Genomic DNA, 27,324 nt, shown 5'->3' with positions numbered 1-27,324 from the left:
TTGAGACTCAGTTTCCTAAGAAGAAGGGACTGACTGGTGTCCAGTGAACTCCTTCCATCTCTAGAATCCCAGGAGTCTAAGCATCCAAAAGCAGGAAAAGGTTTTACTTAAACTCTGAGTGTTGGCAATCATGGTACTTATCACTTGTCATGCAGTTTCATTATTCACCAATCCTTCTCTTCCCCAAAATTATATAAACAAATTCATTTGTGATTACCAAAAGAAATGCTGTGAAATAAATTTCACTCACTCAATCATTTAGGGGAGGAAGAAAATTTAACCAGAAATATCTTCAAATGGAAGCATCTTACTCCATGCCTGGATATCACAGGGGATGGGATGGATTTCTTTTCATTTTTTCCCCTCCAAATCATATTTCCTAATTACCAAGAGCCAGGAAGGATAGAATGCCCACCTGCCTGAGTGCTGTTGAGAATAGGTTTGGGGTGGGGGGGATGAAGGAGATGATGTGGCTTCCAACTCTGAGCCTGGAACTTAAAAGCAACCGCAACCACCATAAAACTTTCTCAACTGAAAGCAGGCTATAAAAATTCCAGAGGGTAGGCAAACTGGCACGTGATCTTGAGCATTTAATGCAAAAAGTATGTAGCTGACATGTGAAGCAAGGTGAGGGTCATAGGGGTTGGCAGGAAGGACTGGCAAAGGAGAAGCCACTAAGTGTAATCTCTGTTGGGGAGGGGTCAGGCTGGAGGAGCAGGCTCCCTTGACTTTTTTGTGTTTAGTATAAAAGGGTAAATTTGATGTGAGTAAACCATGAGGAAATAAGGGAAGCTACTCTCTGCACAAAAGCAAAGCAAAAATAAATTACCAAAAAAAAAAAAAAAGATGAATGAGAGCCTGGGAATCCCAACGTATTATTAAGTGCCAACCAAGACTAAATCATGTATATTTATGATTATATTCAGTTCCTGCCAACTTGTACCAGTTGGGATCTTAGCCAGAAATAGTAATCTACGCAGCTGGGTCAAAGGAACAGACTTTAATGAAGGGGTCCATACAGAGATGTGGACAGGGTTAAGGGAGTCATTAGGGAGTGGGGGGAAGCACCCCAAGATTAGCAACTGCAGGGAGCCAGCCCCACCCTGGGAAAAAATTAGTGTTCCTGGAGCCCAGTGAGAACTGGAACTGTGGGGCTGCCCAGGAGACTGAATTCCAGGAGGGACCCAATCCTTGTCAGGGACTGGGCCGTGAAGCAGGCAGAGAGCCAAGAAATACCCCAGTTTCTCTTTTCTTTCTCCTTCTGATCTCCCACCAGTTGTGTCTCCATTGAACAACCCCAACTGGTAGCCAACTGGCAAGGGAGCCGGATGATACATTCAGAGGAGTTAGTAATCCACCACAGGGAAAGGCAGAGAAGGGATAGGGGTGGAGGGTAGGGGTGGAAAGTAATCAGAACACAATGTTATGAGACATATGTGTGCAATGGCATTCCTACATGACAGGGCAGGAAACTGAGGCTTAGTGTAGTTAGGTAACTCATTCCAGGTCACACGATGAGTGCAGTGTGCCTGGGCTGGGATTTGAACCTAGGATTGACTGGCTCCATGTATGTGCTCATTCCTCTATGCCACTCTCAATGTACCTCCGATTTGCAAGGCCTTTGTTATTACCAACTCTTTCACTTACTCTACCTTATCTATTCTCTAGAATAACCCTGAGAGGTTAAAAAAAAAAAAGCCAAATTTTAATTCTATTTTACTGTGGAGTTAAGGATCAAAAATTCTCTAGAATAACCCTGAGAGGTTAAAAAAAAAAAAAAGCCAAATTTTAATTCTATTTTACCGTGGAGTTAAGGATCAAAGAAGCAATTAACACTTTTCTTCTAAAAGGTAGGTGATAATTAATGGCTTTGATCAAAAAGCAGAAGGAAACAGGGTGGAACTGCCCAGTACATAAGTTAACAAAATAGAAAAGATGAAGCTCTGATTGGTGATATCCAAAATTTAAAATGAGAAAGGAAATAATAGGCAATTATTATGATAATCTTTAAAAAGTTTTAATGTGTTTCATTATTAATTTACATTTTATTTTTCCTCAAGAATGTATAAACAAGGATAAGAATTAATATTTTGCTAATTGTGTGCTGCTACTTGAATAGCATGCATTCTAAAAATGATCACTCAGTAAAGCTGTATACAACATGATCTTCTTAAAGGCCCAATGCAAAACGTTTTCCTCTTCTCTAGAACCTTAAAAGCAATCTTTTGCTTTTAAGCAAAAGGGACTGCAATCTATTTCATTTAGCAACCTTGAAAGAATTACTAACTGGTAACAACAGAGGGATCATTTTCATCTATTGAAAAGACCTTAACCAAGAGAAATATGATTCTACTAAAAATCTCTATTTCTAAAGAAAAGTAACTTAAACTAGATTATGCTCTATTCCTGCTTCCACATGGTATCTTAAACACACCCCACTTGATAAAACATGGAATTATCTCATAGAGGCCCATCTAGCCTTGCTCACCACTGTATCTGTACCTGCTATTTTCTGACATAGAGTAGTTGCGCTAAAAATGCCTGTTAATAATCTATACCTGAGAGGTTAGGATGTTTCAAACTCTAAGTGTCAGACAAGGTGAATGGCATATTATTTCTTCTGGCTTGCTATATTATTTCTTGCAACTGCATGTGAATCTACAATAAAATAAAATAAAAGGAATTGTATGTCTTTCTAACCTATAACCTCTCTTTTAGCATGAGCTTAGACCACTCCCCCTTCTCATGCAATGCATTTCCTTTTGGATATTCCTCTTCACCCAGATTTTCTTCTGGGAGCTTGAGATCCCTTTCTCCTCTACTGTACAGAGAAAACTGGCCTTTTCCGGCTCTTATCACCAAAGATCGCATCCAACTCAACTGGGTACTGAGCAAAGAGCCCTGCCTCCAGTTAACTTGTTTCAAGGCCCTTAGAAGTCACTGGGGATATAAATAACAAAACGTATTTTCAAATGCAATTGGATCTCCAGTTGGTACCTCAGAGGAAATGGCTAGCTCTATAGGACTAACTTGGGCTTCTTCAACTATTATGTGAAGGCAAGAGGCAGACTCAGGAGGAACTGAGTCTTATTCCACAAATCAGCACGGTTTTGGTATAGACTGGTTATAAGCTCAACTCTGCTAGTTACAAGGCATGTGGCCCCAGGCAAGTTACTTAAACTCTTAAGGCCTCTATTTCCTTATCTACACAATGGAAATATCAATAATTACATTATGGACTTCTGATATTTTTTCCCCATCTTCCAAATTGTTGGCCATATTGTAGTAGCTTCTCTAATTTTAAAAAAAGAAAAAGTGTTGTTTTGTTGTTGTTGAACATGTGATACATGGGTATCTGAGGTCATTTTTAACAATGGATTAAATTTTAGTGAATGCAAAGGAGGGACAAGAAGGAGAAGGTGTTCCAGGCTGAAGAAACAGGATGAACAAAGGCATGGAGGCAGGAAAGCAAAGAGCATGCGTGTTCAGGAAGCCAGCTGCCACCCTATTTGGATAAAATAAGGGGGAGTATTAGGAATTGTGTAAGGTCAGTAGACACAGTGAGTCAGGCTGAATCATGAAAGGAATGAAGTTGCTCTTAAAGAACAGGGGCAAAAGGTCTTTTATGCTTGGGGAGAGGCATGGAGAAAGCTGTGATCTGGCCACACAGGCAGGATGGACTGAATACATTTGCGAATTGGGAGAAGAGAATGGAAGTGAGAAGAAGCTTCCCACCACAGTCCAGACAAGACATGAGAGGGACGGGACTTCAGTCTAGAGATGAAGGGACATATATGGCAGCACTTGGAAAGAACGTAGTACTTGTATATGAGACATGTAGATTTGAAAAGGGGATTCCAACAGATGTTATTAGAAAACATTTGGGAATTCTGCTTGTGTATTACCAGACAACAAGAGAGGAAAAAAATATATTCCTGACTTTCGTTTCAGTATAAGATAGATAACAAGATTCTTGTCTGTACTTGGCTAAAGGACAGACAAACTGGAATTAATTCCTGATGTCTGGCTTTCAATCCATTTTTTTGGCTCATACATAGACATATCCACAACCAATTCTAATCTCAGTTTTTACTAATTTTCAGTCCTAGAATAGATGTCAAATTCACAAGCTACCAAATTTCTCTTATGAATGAATTCTCTAGGAATCTCATTTCACCGTCCCATGTATTTTAACATGTAACCTTGCCTGAAAATAAAAGAGCAATTTCACTAGACTGTGTTTTATTCAGCCAAAGTGAAAGGAAAAAAAATTCTGAGTTGCTTTATAAGTTTATGGAGATGGTAACCAGGAAGGGATGATTTCAGATATTTTTCTCCACAGCCTTTCAAATATACTATAATAAAAGTGGCCAAGGTCTCTTTTTAAATAGACAGCAGTAATAACTTATGAGAGATCAATGATAATCGTTTATCACATAAATAAGCACTGTGGAGTTACAGAACTCCCTGATTAAATGAGAAGCATTTATTACACTTCTGCATTGCCGTGAAATCTCTGGTACATGTACAGAAAACCCAAAGGCAGCCCCCCCACTGGCTTTTAATTAAGTGTCATTCCCACTGAGTTAATAAGCATGCTATCAATAATGTGACTTTCCTTTAAAGTTTTGATAATAATAGTTCAAACTAAATTTTGTAATTACTGATAATAGAATTGATAAAATTCTCTAATTGCCACCCTCTTCTCTATAAATACAACTCAATGTACTACACCTCTGTGCCCAGGAATTATCAGTCATTCCATTTCTAGCACTTTAATAAGCACAAGTCATATGAAATCGATGTTCAACATGAGAATAACGTACAACTGGGAAGTTCAATCTTGAAACACAAACAGATTGCTTTATGGCTAAAGGAATAAGGACTGCCAATATTGAAGAGAACTAGTTTTCTGAGCTTTCCTTTTGTACCAGGCCCTGTGCTTGCAGCCTCTATAAGCATCATACTTGCTACAATTGAGAATCAATACAATTTACAGAGAGAGACTAGGTAACTGATACAGGGTCCTGCAGCTAGTTCAGTGGAGCCCAAATCCCAAAGCCTCTGCCCTTTCCACAGCCCACCAGCTCTCTGCACTTGGCTAAAGGATGGGATTTCTGTCTAGTGACTGGATAAATGAAGACGGCAATAAGAGATTCCCACATGAACCGTACCTTGGATAATATCACATCCGTTTTTCTATGATGATGGCTTGCCAACAATAGGCACTCAAAGCATGCCGGTAAACTGCATGGAATGCCTTGTTTCCAAATTCACATAGGCGTGTCAGCATCATGCCCATTGGCTCACCTCTAAACTGGGCCAGTCAGGAGCCAGGAAACACCAGTGCCCAGCAGGGCCAGTGGCCAAGTGAATCTGCCCAGGGTTTCCAGCTAAGGGTTGTTAATCACAGTTGTTTGGCTTGCTCATGCTTTCTGCCCTCCAAGTAGGATCAGCCCAGGCTGAAGATAGGCGCATTGGGGATATTACTGAGCTGATTTCCCTTCACTTGAAGGCATTTTATCAAGAGATGATGATCAAAGCCCTTTATCAACAAATGAAAACAAATGTCAGTGTATTCCTAGAATGATCACCTCTACCTGGGTTGAAAGGAAGCTTGGACTGTCATCAAGTGTGCTCTTATTGGCTTTTGTCTAATTCCCTAGAGAAAGATTCACTTGAAAAGCACACATTTTCAATTCAGTTCAGTTCAGTTAAGTGGATCATTTATTCAGAAACTACCGTGTTCTTTTTTAGGCACTAGAAATACAAAGATAAACTAAACATGATCTGCCCCTTCAAGGAATTTTGTGATCTTGTGAAGACACACATGTAATAAGAGAGATTGAAACCAGGCCTTGATACTGGCATGAGAAATGTGTATGGATCCATAAAGTGGAAAAAGGACAGCAGACTAGGGGAACTAACTCTTATTAAGCATCTATTATGCTCCAGGTACTGTTCTAGGGATTTTCACCTTCACCTTTCTCTTTCATTCTTCATAATAGCCTTAAGGAGTAAGAATTTCTATCCCCATTTTTGATATGAGGAAACTGAGGCTCCATCAGGTGGAACACCTGGCCTGGAGTCACATGACCATGTGAAAATCCACAATCAGATCTTTTCTAAGACTCATGTTCTTCCACTGCCAACTTCATGCTGCAAGGGTTAACTTTTCTCTAGGAGGATCAGAGAAGGCTTCATGAACCACAGGGATATTTGAGTTCCTAAGTGGGATTTCAACAGCAGAAGACTGAGGAAAAGAAATTGATTTAACAAGCTTGTTTTGCATGCCTGTCATTGGCAGAGCATCTCCATAGCCAAGTGGATGTGATATTATCCACGGCTTGTGTCAGAGCATCTTACTGCCTTCTTCATTTACCCGGTAACTAGATGGAGTTTTCTTTCTACAGAGGAAGTTGGTGGGCTGAGGAAGGGGCAGAGGCTTTAGGAATTGGGCCACACTGACCAGCTGCAGGACTTTGGATCAGACTCCATCAATGAGACTGTTTCTGTTTGCAAAAGCTACTGGAGTGCAATATACTAGAAACGGATTGGCTTTTATAAAGGGGATTTATTAAGTTACAAGTTTATAGTCATAAGGCCTTAAAAATGTCCAAACTAAGGCATCCAGACAAAGACAGCTTGATCCTGAAGAAAAGCTGAAAGGTGTTTGGGATTTTCCTGTCAGCTGGAAAGGCACGTGGCTGGCATCTGAGGTCCTTGATCCTGGTCTGAATAAAAGCCGATAGCTGTCACATCAGAAAACATATGGATGGTGTCTGGTGGTCCTTGTTCCAGGTTCCATTGCTTCTAGCTTCTGATTCCAATGACTTCCTCTCCAAGTGTTTATGGACCATCACTTAGCTTCTCTGTATTGACTCTTTTCCAGGTTCTGGCATGCTTAGCATCTCATGGGAAGGTACATGGCAACATCTGCTAGACTCTGGTTTCTAATAGTCATTAGAATATAGCCAAGCATATATGTTGGCACCCCAAGCATCCCTCTAAATGTCTGCATCTGAGTTTTTTCAAATTTTTTCCCCTTTTAAAGAACTCCAGTTTCATGGTCAGGTTCATGTGTCAACTTGGCCAAGTGGTGGTTGGGCAAGTGCTGGCTTGTGTGTTGTGATGAGGACATTTCACAGAATTAAATCATGATCATGTCAGCTGCATCCACAGCTGATTCCATTTGTAATCAGCCAAAGGGGCATGTCTTCTGCAATGAGTGATGCTTAATCTAATCACTGAAAGCCTTAAAAGGAGGATTCAGAAGAGACAGGCTCTTCCTGTTTTGGCTGGTGAGCCTCTCCTGTGGAGTTTGTCCAGGCCCTCCATTGGAATCATTGGCTTCACAGCCTACTCTGTGGATTTTGAACACTGTATTCTTGCAGTCATGTGAGACATTTTTATAAATTTTATATTTGCAAGTGTTCCCTGTTGATTCTGTTTCTCTAGAGAACCCTAACTAATACATCCAGTAAACTAATTAAGACCCACTGTGAATGGGCCAGAACCACACCTCCATGGAAAAATCAACAGGTCACTCCCACATTTGGGTGTGTCACATCTCCATGAGAAAACCTAATCAAAAGTTTCCACCCTAAACAATAGGTCTACATCCACAAGATTGGATTAGGATTCAAAAGAACATGGCTTTTCTGTTGTACATAACAGCTTCAAACCAGCACAGAGACCAACATTGTTCTCACCTTGAGCTGTTGGGAAAGCTGCATTTGTAGCCTCAGACCAGCCTAGGTCCTCAGCCAACCTGATTAAACCAGGAGCCCCATCACCTCCAGCATGTGGGGTCCAGAGCAAGATGTATAGCCAGAGACCTAGTCTGTCTCTGCTAAGCCCTGGGTACCAGAGGCTCACCAAGTCAAGTCTTCCCCAAATCCCAGCCATGCTTATCCAGAGCAGTCAACCACAAACCAACTTTCTTCCCTGATAAGTTAGTTAAGTTATCCTTTATCCTCTGTTGCCACATGCCCACCATGAGAACCAGTCTAGACTTTCTCCAGGGAACCATATCATATGTCCCCCAGTCCCCCATCCTCTATTAGCCACTGCCTGTAATCCTACTCCAACCCAAGTCAAATTCTGTTCCCACAACAGATCATGGGCTCTGCTACAATGTAGAGGTCCCCTAGATTGGCCTCTTTTGGTGTTAAAACTCCATGAATCAGGCCCAGACTTGGACTAACTGGGTCAAATTTTACCCTGGGATTTGGAAAGTTAGTTGTATTCTATAAAGACAACCCTAAAGAAAACCTCATGTGATGGTGCAGAGGTTAAGAGCAGGGAATCTTTTCAGACTACAGAGGACCATATCTTGGCTATGTCCATTATAAGCTCTGTGACCTTGGGCAAGTTATCTCACCTTTTATTTAAACAAACTTTAACTCATAGAACAGTTTTAGATTAACAGAGAAAAAATACGAAAGTAGTTCAGTGTTCTCGTATACTGCACACCCATTTTCCCTTCTTATTAACATCTTACATTAACATGGTACTAATGTCCTCTTCAGTTCCAGGAACCCATCCAGGAGCCCACATCACACTCAATTGTCATGACTCCTTGGACTCCTCTTGGATGTCGCAGTTTCTGTTTTTTCTTGTTTTGATGACCTTGACAATTTTAAAGAGTGCTGATCAGGTATTTTGTAGAATGATCCTCAGCTGGGATTTGTCTAATGTTTTTCTCATTATTAGACTGAGATTATATATTTGGGGAAGGAAGAGCACAGAGGTAAAGTACCATTTTCATCACATTGTATCTGGGTTAAATAGATCTATCACTGTTGGCGTTGACCTTATCACCCAGCTGAAATAATGTTTGTCAGGTTTCCCCACTGTAAGGTCACTTTTCCTCCTTCTTTCTGTACTGTACTCTTTGAAAGGAAGTACCATGAAGGCCCTTAGTACAAGCCTAGATGCTCAAGCTCCAAACCACCTACCAGCACCACCCCCAGGGGAAAGCAGCTGCTCCTTGCCCATGCCCACACAGATCTTGGAAACCCGCTGCGCAGGACCACCCGGGGTCCTGGGTAGCTGTGGTGGGGTCTGCAAGAGGGGCGTGTGTTCCAGAACAGGCAATGTGACTCCTCTCCCCTAGGAAGAGGCATGTCCAGAGGAGGGCCCTTACAGGGGACCAGACAGGGCAGGAACTGATTTTAAGTGGCCTTTGTGAATAGAGGTGTGGGTCATTGGTCTGTTAGATGTCAGGTCGAATACGCAGCCATTGAGCAGAAGCAGAACTTTACTGAATACAAATGTGTCCCACCTGGTGCTTATTTTATTTCGGTTACATTAGCCTTTAACACCACTCCTGTTACCTTGAACATAACTTACTGCCTGTCACATTTAGCATTCACTGTTTTAAAAGAAAGGTAAAATTTAGTGCTCCTTGCCTTCCAAAGCCAATGACTGACTGAGATAAACTCTGCTTCCCTCTGAAAGTTCAGAGGGAAGAAAAGCCATCATCATCATAAACATTATCACCATTCATCCCAGTAGTAATTACCCATTCACGCCAACCCCCCTGAAGATTTAAACTCTAGTTAAAATGCAGAAAGATGAACACATTGAAGAATGTAGTTTGCTTATTTGCTACCAAAGTGAAAGTGCCATTTGCCACACAAAGACTTTTAACACAAAGCTGACAGCCTAAATTACTTCCTACCAAAGGAAAGGGCTTTGGTGGAATGAAAAATTAATAAACAATCTGGACTTTTCTCCTATTTTTACTTTATTTATCTTTTATTCTCCAACTATATTTTAAAAGGCAGCTTGTGATAAAAATCCATAATCAACAGAATTTAGTTACAAGTAAAGTTCCAAAAAGATATCAGAGTTTGTTTAGAGAAAAAAGGAAATAATTCTGTCAGGAACATGAAATATGACATCATTCATATCAGCATTAAATTAGCTCTGAGTTTCCTAGCAGCCAAAGCAAGGAAAAAACAGGTGAGAGGGTCATACACGTAACAATTCCTGCTAGGAAACATCTCAGTTCCTTAAGAAAGATACATTTTCCCTGCCACCAAAGTCTCATATCAAACCGTGCCTCTAAGAAGCAATGTAAAGGGTTACAAAATTTAATTTCATTATTAGTCCTGAAAGATCTAAATGTGTAACATGAAAGCATGTTTGTAGAGAATAAGCTAATACCAACTAACTACATGCTTCCTGATAAACTGAGCTGTTGCAGGGATCAAAATCAGGGAACTCAGAATGTGGCTAGCTGGTGTCTCTCATGTTCTCTGCCAAATGTCCAGCACTGATAATCAATCCAATGCTTTCACTCATGTCTTCTTAGAAATGAGGTTCAAAGGCCTTATCTCTTTGTTAACTAGGAGGAAATAGATGTACAGAGCATTTCATTCTCAAATACAGTTTAATTTATAACGATAGTTATAAGAGGTCCCAGCAGCCAACCAGAGCTCAGACTTTTCTAAACACCACATTCAGTAAACTAAAGGTAAAAGTGAGACTGCAAGCCCAGGAAGACTGTAGGGAGAAGAGAATTTCTCCTTCAGTTTAACATTCCCTCTTATGGCAAAAACCATGCTATATGTATATGTTCAGCAAATTCTCTTTTTTTTTATCCTCCTGGGCCTACAGCTGGAATACACTTCCCACACTTACCTGTAGTTAGATGTGGCCATATGACTGCATTTCAGACGATGAAACAAGAAACAAGGTGATGTACGCTACTTGCAGATTTGGTGTATAAAAATCGTCAGGCTAGCTCTTTTTGCATCATCCAGTTGAGTGGGGAGAAGGGCAAGCTCCTGGAAAATGGCAGTGCCACACAAAAGGAAGGAGACTGTGTCCCCAAACCAGGGAGCAGAGCCCTGCACCAGCTGGTATTAGATAGGCCCATGCAGAAGAAGAAATTTTAATTCTGTTAAGCCACCAAGATTTTTAGCTTGCTGTGACAGTAGCCAGCCTACTCTGATGATAACGCTAGGACTGGTCTCCAGAGGAGAGCACAAGCACTCTAGGGGGCAGATAAGATGATTCATTGGGATACAAGAAGAAACCATTACAATGTAAAAATGGATTTTAATTAATTTATTATATATTTTTACTATTTTATAATAGTTTATAGTGCATAAAGTGCTACATGTATATAACAAATAAATATGCTTGGATTGAAGGTGTGTGCAACCTTTTTACTAGCAGGATTTACAATTCTAAAAAATAGCAAACACTGATGTCCTAGAGCAGAGGTATAAGCCACAGAATTCATTCTTCAAATGAGGTTTTCCTCATAAGGCCAATAGAGGGAACAGGGAATGGCTGTGTTCTCTTATTAACGAGGAGTGCAGAGCCTGAAGTCCCATTGATCTCTGCCCAACCCCCTAAAGAATGGAGTCCCCATTCTGAATGGAGAAAGGAGAGGAAGGCTCTATGAAGGTTTTTCGTGAGATTTTGTTTAGGAAGAAGATCATATTACTTTTTTTTGAAACTTAAACACTGTCCTAAGACACATGCTCCAGGGAAAGGAGAAAATCTATTTTCTGGTCCTCTTTTCCTGACCACGGTCTTTATTACCCTGAGCTAGGCACGCTCACTTCAGGCTGTGGGACAGGTGCAGACACCTTCAGGAAGTTTACAATGTAAGGAGATGCTGCTCGAGAGGCTACTGCCTCAGTGATGTGCCGGCACGATCTAAGTACAGAACAGTGGAAACGTCGCTCATACGAGAATAGTTTATTGTCCTAAACCAAGACAGAAGCCACGTCTTGAGCTGGGAGCAGGTATTAAAAATCAAAAGCCCAGACTTGAATGGCAACTGGATGGATTCAAATCCTCTTCTATCACTTACCAGCTGTGTAACCTGCAGCAAGTCAGTCTACATCTCTGAGACTTTTTTCCCAAACTATAAAATGGATTTGATGATAACTTTTACCACTTTAGGTGAGGAGAATATATGAGTTAATACCTAGTTGATGTTTAGAACAGACTCTGGGATGAAGAAAGCACCCATAGATATTAATTATGGTGATGGCGGTGGTGATGGCTATTATTTGAGTGGTTCTGTGAGATGGGGAGACTTTGGAAGAGGTCAGAAACCTTCGCTATTTCCCTGATGCATCAGGACGCATCTAGAGCATGTTCGTTAGGACCTCCCCCCTGCTGGTTCTGCTCTTTCCTGACCAGATGGCTTCTCGCTCCTCAGCAGGGGGCCTTCAGAGGCAGAATCCCCTCCTCTGTAACAAACCTCATCTCTTCCCTGCTTCCCTCTCTAACGCCCACACTTACATCGTTACAGTTGGGTATTTTTAAAATCCATTTTATGATTGCTGACTATTATAAAACTAACTAGTAAGAAATAGATTTGCCATTTTGCTTAGGGGGAAAATCAGTGCATTGTAGCGATGCCTTTAAATATATTTTGAGCAGATGAATAAAATCACACTTTACCCTTTTAATGAAATGATTACTTTAAACTGCTTTGTGTCTCAGCTTGGTCATCTCAAGGAAGGGCCAGGGGAGGGTAGGACAATAATAGTACATCACAGACTAAGCATGAGAATTGAGTGAAATAATGCATGTGGATAATTTATGGGCATTGTAAAGGTTGTTTGTTTGTTTGTTTTAAATTTTGGAATATTGTCAATGTTTGGTGCTTTTTTTCTGATCGACTAAAAACTCCCAGGAGGAAGGACCCATGTCTCCTTTGTTCAGTACTGTGTCTCCAGGCCTTTGCACAAAGTCAGAACTCAATACTTGTTGAGTAAATGAACTAAGTGACTTCCCGACGTCACACAACTTGATATTGGAAGATTCAAGACCAACTCAGCTCTTGTGCTCTTCCCACTGCACTCCATGACTCTTCATAAATTCAGCTTTTACCAAATTGCACTCACTTTTATATTCCCCAGAGTGCCTAGTAAAGGCTTTTTACAGATATAGGACTCAAGATTGTGTTTATTATATGAATAAATATATTGAATGGACAAAGCAAAAAATAAAATAAAAAATGATTAGGCTTGGAAGGAATCACAGAATGCAGAGTTTGGTACTGAAAGGGGTAGAAATAGTCCTGGATTGGGAAACACGATTTCTCTGATGCCTAAATTCTCTATGTTAAATCCCGGCCAGAGGTTTCCCAGCTTCTGCTTAAAACATTATTCAGCAAGTAAAGTAGAAGAAAAGAACCTTGAGAGAAGAAGGAAAAAAGGGAGATTAAAAAATCTGTGGTTGGAAGAGATAAGACCATGAGATGTAGTGACTAAGGAGACATCAGTGATCCCTGAGGGTTGCTTCAGTTGTGGCCTGGGCTGCTAAGGGTTAAGGAATTAGGGGGTGGCAAGGGAGCAAAGCAGCCAGGAGACATGACTGTTTAAAAATGTTTGGCAGAAAAGAACTGGAACAAAAGTTTAATTAACAAGAGGCTTTTTCTTAATGTTAAACTATTTTTTTGGTGGGTGGGAGGTGCATGGTCTGGAAATCGAACCCGGGTAGCCTGCATGATTTAATGTTAAACTATTTTGACAATACTCAAATTTCAACTCTTCTTTCCTCCACACTCCCAACCACCCTGACACTCCTATTTCTCCAAATTCTTTCTCAAGGGCTGACTGCAAACAGTGCCCCTTCTCAGGGATAGCTCAGCTTAAACAGGGCACTCCAACAGAGACTTTCAAGACTCAAATTATTTCCAAGGGGTGTGGTTTGTGTGGTTTGGTTTTATGTATTTCTACTACTTTCTACTTCCACTAAAGGATCTGTGATGGTTTAAAGAAATTAGGAAACATTCAAAATGTTTAAGTTCTCCAAGATAAAATAAAAAAGAAAAGATGAGAAAATCTGGATGAAGAGTGTATATGTATATACGTATGTATAAGAGTAGGATGCTAAGATGGAGGGAGGAGTAAAGCTCTTTCATATAAATGCATACTATCAGAAACTACCCAGGAGCCTGAGTGGAATGTTGACCTAGCTTCAAAAGGAAAACAGCACTTCGATCCTGGGTTTTGGCACCAAAAAGGGTGGGGGGGGGGGCAACAGCACAAAGGGAAAGGAACTAATTTACAAGATTCTGAAATCTCCATGAGCTAAAGACATAGCCTCTGCCAGGAGGAGCTTAGATTTCTTCTCCTACTTTAAAAAAAGACCTTCAAACAGAAGGCAATGTAAAAAGGACAAATATCATATGATCTCTCTGATAGGAAATAATTAGAATAAATAAATTTTTTAGAGTCAGAAACTAGAACAGGGGCCAGGATGAGGGTCAGGAAATGAGGATTAATGCTGAAATTGTATAGAGTTTCTATTTTAGTTGATGGAAAAGTTTTAGTGGTGGAGGCAGATGATGGAAGCACAACATTTTGAATGTAATTGACAACACTGAGTTATATATTTAAACGTGACTAAAAGGGGGAAATTTTAGGTTGTATATATGCTATTAGAATAAAAATAAAAAAACAAAAACAGAGGACTGTATTACACAGTGAACTCTAATGTAAACAATGGACTATAGTTAATAGTACAATTATAAAAATATTCTTTCAAGATCTATAACAAATGCATCACACTAATGCAAATTGTAATAGGGATGGTATATGGGAACTCCGTATTTTATGCGTGATATTTCTGTAAAGCTACAACTTTTCTAATTAAAAAATAAGTAAATAAAAGACCCTTTTGAGGGGTCAAACAATTTTCATAATAACACACACCCACAAAGAAGGCAGAAGTAGACAAAGCCTCCTACATTTCCCTACAATGGCAACAATATAAGTTTTGAAAGATTGTTCCTTATAAGATCCATAAATAAAAGGTGATGCCATGAGATAAAAGTGAATGGAGAAAAACTGAACCTGGGGGAACTAAACAACAAAACAAAACAATTATTGGGTTGGTCAGAAGAGAGCAGTGCAAGTGTTTTCAGCATGGCTTCCAATCGCTCCTAATCATTTCCATTAGTATGAATAAGACAGATGCCTAATTTTTCTACGACAGAGAGAAGGTTACATGTTCACCATTCTCTGTCTCCTTCCTGGGCTCACAGCCAGACTCCCGGTCTTCCCTGCAGTTAGTTGGGGCCCCCAAACAGAGTTTTAGTCAATGCAAATTGTGCATAAATGATGTATACCAATTCCAGACCTGTCTTCAGTTCAACCCCCAGGGAGAATGAGGCCCCAGAAGATGGGAGAGCCATGTGAGAGAGGAAGCCGTGTCCCCAGATGAACACAGAAGGCAGATGGCCCTCTACAAACCCCAAACTGATAGTGAGGAAGAAATTCATTTTTATCATATTAAACCACTGAGATGTGGGGACTGCTTGTCAACTAGCAATTTTCCCTCCCTGACTGATACATTGTTCCAGGAAGGTGGTAGGAAAGCACCCTGAGGCCAGGGATGAAATACAACCACATGATGTGCCCTCTAGTAAAGCATCTAGGAAAGTAGAAAATCTTGAAGGCATCTTATCAAGCAGAATATCCCATATTATTTTTGCTATTTTAAAGCATGGATTGGCCACACAAGTGCTGGCCGCTCCTCCAAGGTGCAAGCAGCCAGCAGACCTGACCACTTAGTATTGCTTGATTTTACTGCCAAATCTCTTCATCTTCATCCGAGATTCAGGAACAGAGCAGAAAGAGAGGAATGAAGAGGGGAGATGGAAAAACTATGAAAAAGGCATATTGATTTCTTGGGCAGCTTTAGAAAAAAGGAGCAGCTTTAAAATCTCAGGCTTCTACTCTGTACACATACAAAGAAGCCAGAGCAGAGGACATGGCTACTCCGGTGGCTTCCCTTCTCCTCTTTCTTTAAGTCCAGGGTGCAAAGGAGCTCAGAATTTTGCCCCAAGAAACTACTTAAAACCATTTAGAAATGAGAAGTCTTGCGTGAAATTAAACCTGTGTTACTGATAATGTGAAATACAAAAGAATTATTCACACACCAAAGAACCCCAGAAAATCAGTGCGCTGCTTCTGGGGAAAGATTACCCAGAAACCCTAAACTCTCAGGGAATGTTGGAGCCCGCTTCAATCACTCTTCAACTTTCATAAAAATGAAGTCAGCAAATTAGCAACCGTCAGTTTTCTTCAGGGTGGTAGGAAGGAGAAGGAAATAATAACAACATTACTCCTGGCAATCAAGAACAGAGCTGAGTAGAGTAACCTGCGTGAATCATTATTCACCTTTCTTTTGTCTCTAGCAAGCTTACACTGTCAAATATTTACATCTATTCTTAAACTCATACTGCCTCTTAATTTTTCAGTGTATAAAAATAGGGCATTTTCCCCTATTATGATACCATTCATCTTTTTCACTACTTCAGGCTTCATAGATTCGGTACGATTTATATCGTCAGAGATCACTGAATAAGCAGTAGTAAATTAGAGCTGGGAGGCTTCCATCACTAAGTGCCTTCTCCACCCAACCCCTCTGCTCAGCTCAGTCCCACCTCTGACAGGTATCGATGATGTCATTACTATCTCGGTCCATTGCACAGAGGTGCCAAGAACAGTGCTTCCTACTGTGAGACTTGGAGGGACAGGGCTCTCTTTGAACTCAGTGTTGCTTATCAAATGAACATAAAGCAACTCAAAGGACAATAAAACCCAATTCTTTAAATGGCATGTCCCTGGAAGAATATTCATTTGCTTCTCTGTGACAGATGCTGTTAAGAAGGCTTATATGCAACTTCTCTTTCTTCCCCTCTCCTTGAATATGTTTGCTGTCCTGATGATAAATCTATGGTCTCTGCTGAGCCAAAGAAAAATGTCTGGGGTTTTCCTGTATGCTAAGGCTGCAAGTCACATCTATCATTCCCCTGCTTCTGTTTTCCTTTTAATTATCTCACGTCACTCAGAAACCTGACTTCAAATCATAAGCCTAAGGAGAAACTAGATTTTAATTTACAGAAGCGCAGCTAAATATTTTTGTTCTAAGATTATATTTCATAATAAGGATGGGAGCCATAGGGCTCTTTAAGCCAAACGGCAACCGTAAACATTTTTCTTTGTGGCATGTTTTTTTCTTTGCTTCACTTCAAACCTGGGTTCACCTCCAGCCCATCAACCAAAAAGTTATTATAAGATTACATTCCCCTTTTCCAGTGTGCCACCCAGCACACAACAGCCTGAATTAATTGCACGTTAGAGAGGAATTTTCTTAAATGGGCCATTCTTTCAGGAACTTACAGGAGTTGATTTAGGTCATCTTTTGGGGTAGGTGACCATTTTAGAGGTGGGCGGTTGGTTCTACACCACTAGAAAAGTGCTCCCTCTTCTCTTTTTCCCTTTATTTTCCCTCCAGTTCTGCGGGACCTACCCCAGAAGCTATGAAAGCTAATAATCTGAGAGTAGATAAAAGTTGCTCCAACAAGCACACCAGTTCATTAGGCACAAGGTCTGTCCCAAGACACCCCAACTTGCCATGCACATAGCTGAGTTGTTCCAGCACCCCGAAAACTCAGCAGAGGGGATTGCAAAGCTACGATTCAGGTCCCAGGTGTGCTGTGCAGCTGGAGAGATTTCACAAGTAAGAACTGATGTCCCCAGGATCAGAAACACAGCGGCTGCTCCCCTGCACGCTGACCGGCAGGCAGCCTTTGTCAGTGATATCAGAATGCTTTCAAGAGGATATATTAGTTCTATAAGTCCAAAGGTCTGGGTTAAGTGCTTTCCTTTCATACTTTTTTTTTTCCCCCAAGGGGAAAAAAAAACAAAAGACCTTACAACTTCCAGTAAGAAAGGTGAGTTCATGTTTCAAGAAAACTGATTGAATGAACTCAAACATGGCAATGTTGTCAGTGATATCTAAGAAGTTGGGAAAAAAATCCAATTTTACGGGTCAGGCTTGGTGAGGCAATGAGGTGGAACAGTAAACAAATGGCAGAAATCTGCAGGATTTGTAGACTCAAATCTCAGAGGTGAGAGGAGCTGAACGGGTCCTTAAATCCAAGCACAAATTCTATGAGATTCAGAAACTGAGCCAGGTGAGGCAAAGTGGCTTGCTTGTGTACAACAAGCATAGGTCACAATGAGGCCAAGAACCCAGGGCTTGCCTCCCATCATTAACCATTTATTGTGCACCTACGGCATGCAGTATGCCATACAACCAGGGGTTCTTAGGTCGCTGGCAAACTCGAGATAAATCAGCATCATAAGTGGAGTTCATTACTCTCAAAATGGAGTAATTACATGGTTTATATTGTGGTTTGTATTAATTATATGGTTTAAATATTGCTGCGAAGAATTGGAGAAGGGGGGGAGACCCAAGACACGATGTTGCATGACATTAAAAAAATTATAAAGTTTTAAAAATATGTATACATGTAAAACTCAACTCCTTTTGCTTATTGTTCTTTTAAACAATCGAAGCAGAACAAATTTTCAAATTAAATGCAAATAAAACTACAAGACCAATAAAATCCAGTTAATAGCATTACTTTAATGTGACAAATTTATGTGCTTTGGCTGAAAGGGAATCACCTCGGGGAGCGGGAGCTGCGCTGACTGCTAAGGCTCAGGATTCTGGGGGTTGAGCAGCCGTTCCGCCCCCCCCCCGCCCCCGCCCCCGCTGCAGGATGACGTCATTGCCCAGCCTCTCGGCTTGGCTTTCCTTCTTGACCCGCCTGAGGAAACTGGGATCCTTTGGCTCCAACATGATCAGTAACACCAGCCAGTGTTAAATTATAGGTGGTTCAAAAGGTGCTTAGACCAACTTTCCAGACAACCATCAAAACAAAAGTCTCAATTTTAAAGATTCTCAGAAAATACTCTTAAGGCCCTAAGAATATAGACCCTTCGACTAGTCAATTTAGTATTGAAAAGTTATTTTTTCATTGTTTTCAAGTTATATGAGCAGAGAATGGAAACCCAGTTCAAATATGAGTTTGTGCAACATAATGTGATTAAGATTAAAGAATCTTACTGGGTGGTTTTAGAGTGTATCAAATAAGATTATCATTTTAATATTGAACTCTGTTCCCTATCATGAATATATTTCATCTACTTGCTGGTAAGAGATTAGAGGACACTCTGCATTCATAAAAGCTTTGTTCTAGAGCTTTCTGGGAATGTGAAAAATAAAAAATGAAAACATCAAAACTGTGGCAATTACATAAAAGTTCCCAGCGAGGGCCCGCCCAGCCAGGTGGAAATGTGGGAAGCATGGAGGCAGGCAGCAGGAGTGAGGTTCAGGGAAGACCATCAGAATTCACTGTAAGCCTCTTATGTTATCGTAAAGGGCCTAGTCATTTTCTTTTGAACTCTATTGTGTATGCAATATTACACTAAAATCCTGGAATCACAATTTCAGGTTGGGTGATATTTTCTGACGTGGAAATAGATCTCAATCTGACACAGTAGGAGGAGAGAGGGATGTGTTTATCTTAAACATCCTCCTCTCGGTTCTCAGACTCACGGTGACAGTCCCTGGGTCCTCCAAGCAGATGCAGCAGAGCCTGTGTTTGTTACAAATTCACTTTGGTAGCCATCCACAGAACGCTCAGTGTCTGCCTGGGGCTGTGGATGAAATGTAGGCACAGGATCCGATAGAAGCACAGGATGAAAAGAACCACTCCTCATAATGGTCACAGCCTAGACTCAGAGACCAACCAGAAAACAAACACCGTCGCAGGACAGGAGACAAAAGCAGAAGCAAGTACGGGACAAAGAAGGAGCGCTGGAGAGGAACATATAACTGGTCGGGGTTGGAGATGAGGAAAGACTACCCGAAAGAAGGAATATTGCAGTCAGACATTGAAAAAAAGGAAACGGAGTTCCCAAGAGAGAGGAGAGAGGAGGAGAAGCAAAAATGCAAAGGCACATAAATATAAAGCAATATAATGTGATGATGCTAAGAAGAAAAAATGGTAACTAACCTCCATTAGGTGGTCCTGTGTGCCAGGTATTGTGCTAAACAATTTGGGCACATTGTTTCTTTTAATCTTCACCACAGATTTATTTTCTCTGCACTTTATAATAAAATTGAGACTTAGAGAGATTAATCTGCCCAAGATCCTGCAGCTAATGAGTGGCACGGTTCAGGTCAGACCAGTAACAAGGTCTTCACAGCCTATATTTTCCACCTCTCTGCTCTGCTGCTCAGGAAGCTATAAATAGTCTCATGTTGTGAAAGCTTGAAGTAGAAGGTATAGAGAAAAAACACATCTGATTGCTAGATTACTGCATTTCTATCAACATTGATGTGTGTGGCTATTAAATATAGTAAAACCCTTTTAAACGTTGCTGCAAAGGATGGAAGCAATGCTTGTAACACAAACCAGGTTATTCATGTCTACATGCCTTCAAGTTCTTCATTCCATCAGGCCTTGATTTCACTCTTCTCAGAAAAGGGGTGAGTTTATTTGTTTACTTGTTTTAAATACAAAAGTCGATATGATGAAAATTTTTATAAGATGTTCATGTATAAATAAATTCACAGATTAGACAAATCCTTTATCCATCCACATGTCCCAATTACAAAAATTACGACGCTCCCCCAGCTCTACCCAATACAGAATCCTGACGCTATCCCTAGAAATAGCAAAATAACACGGAGAATGTGAGTAGGGCATTTATTTGGCAAAGCAAAACAAAATAAAAACTACTGGCATGCTCTGGGCCAATAAAATTAAAAATAGTCTATAGTCTTATGTGCTTTTTAAGCAGTTGGGAAATTTTATTTGCTTTGTTGTCTTTTCTTTCTTTTTTAATATGGTTATTTGAGAATTAGAGTGTAGATTTCTGGCAAGTTGGGAGAATGTGAATATCATTAACTCAAGGCTTCTGAGTAAACCACGAGTTAATTCTTGTGACCTATGTGATCATTTTCTTATAAATGCCCTGCTCTTCTCAAGTGAGCCTAACAGAAAGCTGTGGATTTATGTATTCAAATTAGCACAGCTGGAAAAGAGCCTTGTAGGGAGCTAATCCTTTCCACTCTACAATAGGGAGAAATTGTAGCAAAAGCAGCTGGCATGGAAACAACTTTGTATCAACCCACTTGTAAGTGCTGGATGCAAGATTCATTCCACTGGGGTCACACTTGGCTATGGCCACCACGTGGCAGGAGGACTGGCAGACATGCCAAGCTCTCCAGTTGAGGAAATTGCCAAGCCCCTTTGAGCTCAGTGCTTGTCGTTAATAAATTAAGAACAATGACACCCACCGCCCAGGGTACCAGGAGGCATTCAATTCGGCTGATCCCATCCCCTTCCCCAAACAAGCTCCACTTCCTCCTCTACCTCCTTTGGTCCAAGGTGCTAAACAACAGCCTTTTTTATTAGAGTAGTTTCTTAGCAATCTGAAGCCAAAAATAAAAGCAATAGAACACAATGCATTTATAGCCGATCTTCAGTGACTTCAAAGAGTTGCTTCTGTGACTAAATGGTAGGTGTGAGAAAGTACCAAGAAGGTGGGAATTTACCACTGAGCTCTATTTTGGTGGAAGAAATGCACCAACATATTATTGCAATAGAGTATCATAGCTAATATGTGTTTGTGAATCACTCATTGAAAGTCTTTTGGAAAGTTCTTTTAACAGACCAAAGGAATAATGCGATCTGGGTCATTGCTGAGAAAGTTCCTAAATGAAGGAAAATATGTGAAGGTTATCAGCAGAATGTCTCTGTTAAAAGAACATTCTTAGGAGACCTAGAGTCTCCAGAAAACAGCAGCACTCAGGAAACGGAGAAGAAAGGGACACCTACAAAACCCAAACCGAAAACATAAATGCCACTTACACCTGGGGATTACATTACCAAACTCCTAAATTTAAAAAGCATGTTTTATTTTTTGACAATTCTTATATTTTCCTAGGTTATTTTTCCCTATGATCTAAAATTCTTGTGAAATAAACCACTTGCGTAACCTATAGGAAAGTTTTCTCTTTCATACTTTTATCAAGTAAGTAACCACTTTTTAGTTGCAAGTCCTCAAATTAAAACTATCCATAGTTGTTTAATAGCATAGTTTATTTCAAACACATAATTGCTTATACCTTCATTGAATTCCAATAAAATGACAGTGAATAAAATTAACAATGGCAGATAAATAAAATTAGCCATTGATGATGATAGAATAGATTTGCAACAAGCATAAACTTTCAAAGATAATTAAAAAATAAACTTATAAATATTTGATTTTGAAAAAAAAGAAAGTCTTTTGGAAAGACTCAATGTAGGTCATCAATAGAACATAAGGCAATTTTACAAACAATTAAAAAAAACCTTTTTCTTTTCTTTCCTTATCATCTGTTTTTATGTTGGAAAGAAGATATCCCCATTTTACTCTAGAAATTAAAAAATCTAAGAGGCCAAAGTGTTGCTTTTACCTTTGAATAAGCAATAACTATTGTACATTTAAGTCTTTATCACTTCTAGCCTTGTTACCATCTTTCAATTATTTTTATTTTATTCTATAAGATGAAAATGTGCAGGTTTATAAGGAATGAATGATTAACAAAATACATGCAAATCAAGTAATTTTAACCAGAACTTCAATTTCATTATTGCTGTCAGAAAAGAGGAACTTGGAAGTTTAATCTCAATTTGTCAATTTACAATCGCTGAATAAAATAGCAATCACGATAGCAGCTCCTCGGGTTCCTGGCAGGCCACCCACATTTTGCAGATTCTCATTTCACTAGCTTGAACTGGAGATTAATGTCCCCAGACTGACCCAATACTAAAGTTCATTTCATGCCCACTAGCATTTTCCAAAAAATTCTTTTTGGAATCCCATGGATGCCACATGCCATTCTTGGTTCACATGGGTATGCTGGGGCAAGCCTTGCTAAGCAGGAGTTGGGTTGGTAGCAAATTCTGAGGGTGTGGCAGCTGCCTGTCTATCACCAGTGCCCCACACATGGAGAGCACTCAGTGAATGAGGGAATAAAGAAGAGACAACTTACCTTGGTGGTTAGAAAACTGGGGTTTGGGGGACCTAGTTCTCCCCACCCACTTACTTATTTGCTTACACTCTTTGTGCTCAGTTTCCTCATCCAAAAAATGGATTAGTAACAGTATTTAGCTCAGAGGTGGTTGTGAGGATTAATAACTCACATTAATTTATTAATTAATAAAGCCCATCAAACAATGCCTGGCACATGGTAAAAGCTTAATAAATGTCCACTATTAATAATACTTTCAAATTTAATCAAGCAGTCCCTAAGCAATCAGAACAAAAGGTTCATTAGCTGGTAGATGGTAATTTTTCAGAAAATAAATGCAAAGGCTTTGAGCACATCAAACAACTAGGGAGAGTCAGTAAAGAAACAAGTTTCACATAAGAGAATAAGAAGAAAAGAAAGAACACCTGATATATAAGTCATCACTCTCAGAAAATCTTAAGGTGTGATAATTCACAGTCCAAAAGAATATTCAGCCTCTCCAATGGAATCCCTCTCGCAAATTCTTTTTTAAGTAATAGGATCCTCTAGTGCCTATAAAGTAGAAATGGATTTATAAAAAAAACAAACAATACAAAAGCGTATACAACAGATTTTCAGGGTAGTGGTCTTGTCGAGGTCACTGATGCCAGTTTCACCAAATCCAGTGTTCAGTTCCCCATCCCCCATCTCATGTAACCTTTTAACTATGGCACAGCTCACCATGCTTCGTGAACATTTTCTTCACTTGCACACTTCCCACCACCACCATGTTCCCCTCCCACCTCACTTGTCTTCCTGACCTCTACATGTTGAAGAACTCTAGCACTATGTCCTTTGCCCTCCTCTCTACCTTCTCTAGGTCTCCTTATCTCCTGGATGATCTTCTGCAGAGCCCTGGCTTTAAGCTCCATCTGCACACAGATGACTCCCACATCTATAATTCAAGACTCCCCTCTCCTCCAAATCTTGGTTGTGATTCTAGCTCCCACCTGGGATGTCTAGTGGATCTCAAAACAGGTATGTCCTAGACAGAACTTCTGGATTTCCACTCAAAACCTGTTCTGTCCTCAGTCTTTCCCCTATCTCAGTCAATGTTCCATCATTCCTCTAGAATCAAGCCACTTTGGTTCTTCCCTGTCTCTCACCTCCTCCAGCCCAGTCTGTCCCTCTTCTTCCTACACATACACTTTCAATACATTAATAAATCCTATTTGCTCTACCTTAGAAATATATCCAGATTACCATTTCTCACCATTTCCTTATCTATCACCTTGGGCCACAGCCATAGTCTTCCAACGAGTTCTCTCATCTTCCACTTTAGTTGCCCAAGTTGTTTAAAAATGAGACAGCTCACATAACTCTGGCCCAAAGCCTTCCACTGGCTTCCAGTCACACTCAAAATTGATATTCAAAATCCTCACCATACCTTACAAAGCCTTATGATATGTTACCTGCCTATCTCTCTGCCTCATCTCCTCTACAACTCCATTTATTCACTGAGTTGCAACCTCAGGGGCCTTCTTGCTGTTACTCAAACTTCAAAGTTTGTTACCACCTCCAAGCCTGACACTTACTCTTCCTTCTCTCTGGAACACTCTTGCCCTAGATTTTTCCTGAACTGGCTCTTTTTTATTTTACCCAAATGTCCCTGACCTAATGTGCCAGTTTGAAGCTGTCATATGCCCCAGAAAAGTCAGTTCCTTTAATCCTCATTCAATATTGCTGGGTGGGACCTTTTTTGATCATTTCCATGGAGATGTGACCCACCCAATTGTGGGAGGTAACTTTTGATTAGATGGTATCCAGGGAGATGTGTCTCCACCCGTTGAAGGTGGGGTTGCTCACTGGAGCCCTTTAAGAGGGAACCATTTTGGAAAAAGCTCTACAGCCACAAGAACCAACAGAGCCCACACAGCCAGAGACTCTGTAGATGAAGAAAGAAAATCCCCCTGGGGAAGCTGTTAGAGAAGCCTGGAGAGAAAGGTAGCAGATGTCATCGTGTGCCTTTCTAGTTGAGAGAGAAACCCTGAACATAATTGGCCATCTTGAACCAAGGTATCTCTCCCTGGATGCCTTAATTTGGACATTTTCATGGCCTTAGAACTGTAAACTTGCAACTTATTAAATCCACCCCCCCTTTTAAAGCCATCCTGTTTCTAGTATATTGCATTCCAGCAGTTTGCAGACTAACACACCTAGCAATCTAAATTATCTATTATGCCATGATCGACTCTCTAGCCACTTAACATCATCAGACAGTATATGTTTACCTGTTCATTGCCTCCCCCATGAGTATGTAAGCTCCATTGGGACAGATTCTGCCTGTCCCCTCCACCACTGTTCTCAATATCTAAGACAACGCCCAAGAAAGCAGGTACTCAATAGAGATTCTGAATGAATGAATCTGTTATCTTCCTCATTAGCCTAAAGTCTGGAAGAGGTGGGCTAAGAAACAACAGGTAGTAAGAGTTAGGACAGTAGTGGTGATTGTAGCAAAATCATTGTAAGTACAAGTATAGACTAGCCCCGAAAGGTTTCCAGATCTAAAAGTATCATCACACAGAGCCAGCCAGATAAACATGTGTTCAAATCCCATCACCACAACTTATCTGCCTGTGACTTTAACACTTAATTATACCTTTCTCAGCTTCAGTTTCCATCTCAGTAAGGGGGAGATACTATTACTTACCTGGCTGTATCATTGTGAGCATTAGCAAGAACCCAGGTTCAGTGGTTGTGTCTTGATTTCATTCAGATATATGTTCATTTGATGAACAACACATTTTTACTGAGTATCTACTATGTTCTAGACATTGAGCTAGTTACTGGGGAGTCAGCCATCTAACAACCACACAGCAGACATGAGCCAGGACCTTTCTCAACTAGCACAGCACACAGCTAAACAGGGCATTGTGATAAAGTGTGATCTTGGTTTCTACAAGCCGAGTACAGGGTACAATGGGCGTAGAAAAGATTCCTAAGCATACTCTGGAGGGGCAGTCAGGCAAGTCTTGAATTAAATCATGCTTAAGGAGAAATCTATAGAGTGTAAAATAATAGGTGTTATGTCAGTAATAAACACAAGGGCCAACAGGAGAGGCAAAGACCTTCTGTTTTAGAAGAATGTTAAGTTCAATATGGCAAGAATGCAAGGTATAAAGAAATGGTAGGAGAAGAAGCCACCAAGGAGGGCAGGAGCTCAAGGAGAATGGATTAGTAGGGTGGATTTATTCCATAAAAAACCATGTACTATTAGAAGCAATGAACTAGCTCTACACACATAGATAGGTATTTAGAATGTATTGAGGGAAAAGGTAGGAAAGAATGAGTGCAATAGCCCAATAAATTGTAAATTGAAACACACACAATGACGGCCTGTTTTAAAAGGCCATGTATATCACACTTCAGTAGATGCCTTGGGGAGAGAGAAACAGTGTAGTGGTCAGGCATTAAGAGGAAAATAAATTCATAAAACAAGTCAGGGACCTTGTATGGACTGTTGAGAGTGTGCAATGAACTGAGGGGTGGCATTGGCTCAATTCTGAACCAAGGTCCAAAGGAAAGGAACAAAATGGGAGGTGGAGTGGGAAGAGGCAAAGTCGCAGATCACCAGGGGTCCAGGGAAAGAGCACGTAAGGCACATCTGGGAAGAATGACTTGTCCCATATAGCTGGCTCTTTCTGAGGTCACAGACCACCTCTGCTCTGCTCACTTCTGAACCGCCGATTCCGTGCCAACCAGCCTCCCGATGCCTGTAGACTGAGAAGTTCCGAGGCTGAAAGAGGGCTCTCTTGGCCTTATTAGCTTGGTCTCTAAATGAAACAAAACAACGAACCCCACTAGGTGTATGCAATTATTATTATTATTATTTTGGATACATGGTCCCGGAATCGAACCTGGGTACATGAAAAGTGAGCATTCTACCACTGAACCACGTGTGCACCATATACAATTTTAGTATACATTAACTTAAATCAATGCAGGATTTCCATTAAAAAGAATGGGGAACTAAACCTATTCAGCATTATTCCTTTTCCAAAAAAAAAAAAAAAAAAAAAAAAAGCACTTACTCTGCATTTAAACCTCAGCACTTACTAGGAATTTAAATCTCCCCTAGCTGATGCAAACAGAAGTGATCGCTGTATCTGCCCTAGCAAAACAACGACTTAGATTGTAAAGCACCAGACAAGTGGGTGGTTAAATGTCAGCACTGGGAAGATTCCTGGCAAAGTTCTATGAGAAATAACAGAATTATGGAATTTTAAAACCAAACCCAGAAAAGGTATGCACAAAACTTGTTTCATAAATATTTTATCTCAAAAGAGTAAGTTTTAGTTTAGAGTTTTTGCCTTAAATAACCCTATAAAATGTATTTGCTCTTCAGTTGCACAGAATGTAGTTCCTAAAACACTCTTAAATCAAGCCATTAGCTATTACAACTCCATTTTGAGTTTA

The sequence above is a fragment of the Tamandua tetradactyla genome, chromosome 5 (assembly GCF_023851605.1).
Source record: "Tamandua tetradactyla isolate mTamTet1 chromosome 5, mTamTet1.pri, whole genome shotgun sequence".
Taxonomy (NCBI): domain Eukaryota; kingdom Metazoa; phylum Chordata; class Mammalia; order Pilosa; family Myrmecophagidae; genus Tamandua; species Tamandua tetradactyla.
This window is presented reverse-complemented; position numbering follows the sequence as displayed.